We start from the raw sequence: 6,000 nt of genomic DNA on the forward strand, positions 1-6,000 counted from the left end.
TCAGAAAGTACATCAATACATGTAGAAGCATTATTATTTCTCCAGTGACATACTCTTCATTTACCTATTTTAGAACATTTGGGTCCTAGTAATTATTTACAGACTGTTTAACGTGAATCCAGACTTCCCATTTATTTGCCAAATATGCTGCCACATGGATCTGATATTCCATTTTATTTGTTTGGCAACCATGCACGTTCTTTGACTACCTGTTTTAATCCTGCCTTTAAGTCTCTTAATATAAATAAAGATAACCCATCCAGAATCCTCTTCCCCTCTGACCATTTTATCTCCAGCTTCTTCTGAGTTTAATTTCCTGTTTTCATTCTCAATGAACAGAGAGTAGAGACCTACATTTTATAGATTTGAATGCCATTTTATTGAGGAGAACTGTAAATGAGCGTTACTGAATGTCATATAGCACTTGGCTATTTCATTTTTCTTATGCAAGACGGATAACAGCATAACATCCCCTATAAGACAGGTATGTTTACTAACAAAGTTTAAAAAGATAGATGAATATAGTACATCTGAGTTCAGAACATGGCCTACCTTATTACCACACAAATAGGAAGTAAGCATGTGTTTTGATTTGGTACATGTTTTTCTTTGATTTGTTGAGTTACTGAGGCACAAAGCCTCTACAGATGACATCAGAAGTTATCTAACAACATATAATAGCAATGAGAGGATTATGAGCTGCTGTAATCTTTTCCTTAAATCACTAACACACATAAACATGATCCTCAGATTGATGTGGCTGCCTTGCAAGTGATAGCATCTTCAAACTAAAAGGAAAATTAAGATAGAAGGCAAAGAGTTCTCATAGATACATCCAGAAATCACACCTTTTGAAGTTACAGTAAGAAAAAAGAAGGATCTGAAGTAAAGGAACGTTGAGTATCCCTTTTTCTGTAATCCTCACACACATTAGGGCTCTATTAATTTTCAGTGTGCATTTAAGTAGTTGTTAGGAACATCTGTTTCATTCTGCAAAGTGTGGCATCAGCACTGTGCAAGTATAAGCTCTAATGGATCTGCACACCTGTATCCCATTGATTTGAGTGGAAATGGAGCACATCACTCTCATCCATGATACAGCGCTTCTAGAATCACAGTGTTTTACGTGAGGAAAAATCTGATAAATTTAGTTTGATTTTGAAACCTTGAAGTAGAAACAATTTTTAATGTCTCATAGCATTGTCCATGATACCTAAAGTGAAAAAAAAAATAAACCCCAAAACAAAAAAATGCAAACCTATTAGTAAGTTTATTTTCCTACGGCCTTTACTTTGCTGACAAAAACTGGGTGAAATCCCTGTTGGTATCAGTAGTTTTCCCATGGAATTCATTTACCCAGAACTTTACTACATGACTTTTATTGTGTTTCCATAGTAATGAACAAAAATTTTTATCACCTCAAGGCACATTCATAGATTCTTTCAGATATTCCAAGCAGTGGAGTTTTTCTCTTTAAAGCTTGTAACTTACTGGTTAAATAGGAATGCTTTTTATAAATCACCATTTTGTTTAAAAAGATGCAGCTTGTTTTTCTTTGCTCTTGTCCCATGAGAAACAACCAGTTTTATATTCATATACTGGAAAATGTTAAGATTCTTGGGTGAAGGAAGAATGTTCTTGAATTCAGAGGGAACCATTCTTAAAGCACAGTTTTGATTTGCTCTATCGATACCTATGCGCCAGCACGGCTTGGACAAGCAAAACAAAAGAATGTGCAGGACCTTCCTTTTCACCACAACTAGAGAAAGCACGCTTGGAATTAGCTTTGAATAAGCCTGTTCCAGTTTGAACTGTGGCTGTAGTGGGCCTTTAAGTAGTTTTCATTTAGTTCCACCAATGGAAGGAATAAAAGTGATGCAGGGGCTTACAACAGATTGCTGCCTCTTTTGACTTACAGAATTAGACTGACTTTGAAAGCCCATATCATTTTTCTTTAAAGAGCTAACATGGAGACACTTATTTCCTTAATGCAACTCTTCATTTACAAAGGATGTTTATGCAGTCTTTTTTTTTATTTTCTCTGGCTATAATAAGACTATTTTACTTTGACCACACCATTTGTCTTTTCTTCTGGGTACTGTTTCCTTCAAGGGCTGTTTTGCACTCAATCATGCTACATTTCCTTTTGTGGTCATCTCTGAGACATTTGCCTTTGTGTGCATTTGCGATGGTTTTGCAGTTGTGCATTTTTTACACGCACATACAGACACACACCACCTACATTAACTGTTGCATTTGGTACAAGAATCTCAGTAAGTGCCTGTACCATCTGGCTGAGCCACACTAGCACACATTTGCATGTGGTCTGGCTCCTGGGTGGTATTTTTGCATTGTTTCATCTAGCACTAAACAAAGAGGCATTTAATTGTGTCTTCAATGAGCCTGAACAGAGGACAGCTACTATACCCAAGAGCTTCACCAGGAAAGTGCGATTGCCCAACCCCCTCTATCACAATGTATGGAAGCAAAGTGAGGAGGGGGAACATGAGCTAAGGCACTCAATTAAGTAATGTCAAAGTCGGTGGCCATTTTATTCCTAATCAGCAGCTGCCTGAGCTGCCAGCTGCTCTAGCTTTTTTTGCAGCAGCTATCTGACCCATGACACATTGCTGACCTCTCCTTCTGCCCTTGTTTGCTAACCTCATGCACTCCCAGCCTTGCATCACTTTGGAGTAGATGGGAGGACAGCAGGAATACAGCAGGGGCATAAATCAAGGATCATGAATGGGCTATAAAATTTCTGCCTCATGCTTCTCTGTGTGTGTTTGTCTGTGGCACAGGGGGACGGGCAGCTAGAAAGTGACATGAAAAGCCTGACAGAGGAAAAAGAGCTCTCCTCGGGGAAGGTCACAGCAAAGGTCAATGAACTTCCCTGGTGAGAATCAGTGTGCCACCAGAGAATGGGAAATGGCAGTGGCTGGACCTCCACGAGGCCTGAATGGGTTCACTTACCAAATCAGAAATTCAAGGCCAAACTGGAAAACAAAAGCACTGAAGTACAACAGAATCTACATAATCCTTACTATGAGAATGATAATATAAAAGTAAAAAGATGGAGTTTACTGTTCTTGTAATGACAACAACCACCACAATCTTAGGTCAAATCTTTCAGTTTGTTACTCTAGGTTGATCTGCAAGTGCAGTCTGTGTTCTTTCCAAACGCTGAGGAGAAGGAGTGAGCAAATTTGCTAACTCCTCTATGAGGTGGCTCACTGTTCTTTAAATCACGTATATTTTTAAATTGTGAATATATGCACCCTCGGCTTCTCCAAGGAAGCAAGGAAACAGCATGTTTTTATTTGCATTTCAGAAATGCAGCAAAAAATGAAACTGAGTAACAGAAGGATCCCTGTCTACTACTTAGAATGGGAGTCCTCTTTTTTTCTAACCTGGATCTTTGTCAGCCACTACAGAATGAGCACAAACATATACTGCTGTTGTGAAGGACACAAATAGGAATAAATTGTAAAGTTATACTCACACATTAAATTAAATGTGAATGAAATACTTATAAAATTTAATAAAGTATCTTAAACTATTAATGGCAATTATACTGAAATCTCATCAAGAAGATGACATCTGAACAGAAGACACTGGACTAGATCAACCAGTATGCTTCAGGTTTTTATACTACATCCGTGACACCAAGTACTTGTAAACCCTGCTTAACCAGGTAAATGATATCTACAACTCCAAAGGGTTCCTTAAATGGCACACAGTGGCAACTGAAGTGCATGAAGGTACCTGTCCTACATTGCTTGATAGCTTGATTTGTTGGTTACTTGGAAAAGAAGTGCTATATTCATGGGCTTGAAAAAGTACAAGACCTGCTAGCAACGTGGATCATTTAAGAGTGATTTTCCCCATTCAGTAACATTTTGCTTTAAGAAGGTTAAACCAAGCCTTTAATAATGACTTTAATTTGGGATATGTAAAATCAGAGTCTGTGAATGCATCCTTTAAAGACATTTCATGATGTTGGTTGGCTATTGGTTGTTAGGTAGGACAAATATGGCCCTGAATGGTGTCACAGCATGAATTGCATGAATCAATACATAGCTATTTTCACTTGCTGAAGAAAGTAATAGTTGGAATGCTTGTATTTTACAATCATCTGAGAAACATTTCCTAATTCACTCTTACAGTATTCTCTTTCTACAAACAATAGGTGGATGCAAGTATTATCGCTACTAGAGAAACGAAGATGAGAGCTGTCAGAAAGACAGGTGTCCACCTGCAATTACACTTCAGTAACAGCATGGCATCAAATACCTTTGGTTGTTCTACCATCCTGGTGAAAGTGTTTATCACACAACAAAACAGGAAAAAGTTGGGCTACTTAACCACTTTTTACCAACTGCACTACCATAACATAGAAGGTATGTTTATATGAATACACTGTTCTGAGAAAAGAATAGGATGCAATGCTTTTGTGTTCTGAAGTTAGGAAGTGGAAATTTTCAGTTAACCTCTAAGCCTAAGCAATATATTTTTTTCTATTGAAGATAGGGCCAGAAGACCACAGGGAATAAAACATAACTGCAGAAAATACTGAGATTATAGCTTGGATTTGAATGACGCTTTCTGGGGAGTTAGCTGGATGCCAGGAAATGAGGAGGATATTTTGCGTACTAAGATTGGCATAGTTTTATTGAAGTCAGTGACATTGAGCAAGAAGAGAGAATCTGATCCTGCAAAGTTTTGACTGAAATCACAGGCTGTGCCTGCCAGCCAGTGGGAAGACAACTGAGATTTAAGCAAGGAGTGGGATCCCAGCACCAATGGCTGGATCTAGCAAATACGTGCTCTGAAGTCTTTTGCAGCTATTCTCCTACTCAGTAGGCACCTCACCATGTTCTTTTTAAAATCAACTTCCTCTTGACTTACAAACCAGCAAAAAGTGTCTTGCAGTGATATTGTTAGAGATGTTCTAGTATATATTGACAATAGCTTTGATATTGCTACTCAGAGGACATAAGCACAGTTAGCTTTATATGCAGAGGACATATGCACAGTTAGCTTTATATGCAGTGTTTTTATGACACATCACCACTATCTAACTTTTTCAGGAAGAAAATCAGCTTCCTTCCTGTGACAATGCCACCATGATTCTGCAGCCTCTTTTTCTAGTTTTAGTTACTGCTTTACTGAATTTTGAACTTACGGTTTTTGTTTCTTCTCCCTCCAAATGAGAGTTAAAAATAGAGGAAAAGAATTATTATGAACTACACAGGCAGACCTACAGAAGAATTCTTACAATAGAGGCACTCGAGAGGGTGCCCAGAGAAGCTGTGGCTGCCCCATCCCAGGAAGTGTTCAAGGCCAGGCTGGACACAGGGGTGTGGAGCAAGCTGCTCTAGTGGAAGGTGTGCTTGTCCGTGGCAGGGGGTCGGAGCTGGATGAGCTTTAAGGCCCCTTCCAACCCAAACTAGTCTGTGATTATGTGACAGACTACAATATAAACCAACACTGAACTCTGTAATAAAGCATGCTTGAAAAATCTGAGATAAGGCCCCACTAATGACAAAGATGAGAACTGAAGCCACTGACCTTCCCCCTTCATCGCCGACAGAAAGCCATGAGGCTAAATCCAGTGCACCTTTCAAACAAAACCTCCTGCACACCACACGTGTATATTAGGATCTCACTGCACAATGGCAACACGAAGGAAGAACAAGCCCTTAGGCATCTTTTATAACGCAACTGAACAACACCTTGCAGCATGACTTGAAGCGGGGAATCAGGGGTATAGCGTCTCCTCTCACCTCCGTCAAATGCCGGCCGGGTTATCCCGTCACCGTACCGGCAACATCTCGCCCAGCCCTCTGTATGGGAAACTTGCCCTCACTGAAGGCTACCTGCGCGGCCGGCGGCTGCGCGGAGGGCAGGCGGGCGGGGAGAGGAGAGCAGAGGAGGGGAGGAGCGGCGCTGAGCGGCCTATAGGCCGCTCCTCCCCTTCTCTTCTCTTTTCTCCTCTCC

Source organism: Pezoporus occidentalis, unplaced genomic scaffold (genome assembly GCF_034315485.1).
Source record: "Pezoporus occidentalis ecotype Australia unplaced genomic scaffold, CSIRO_AGI_Poc_V1 ctg53, whole genome shotgun sequence".
NCBI classification, from domain to species: Eukaryota; Metazoa; Chordata; class Aves; order Psittaciformes; family Psittacidae; genus Pezoporus; species Pezoporus occidentalis.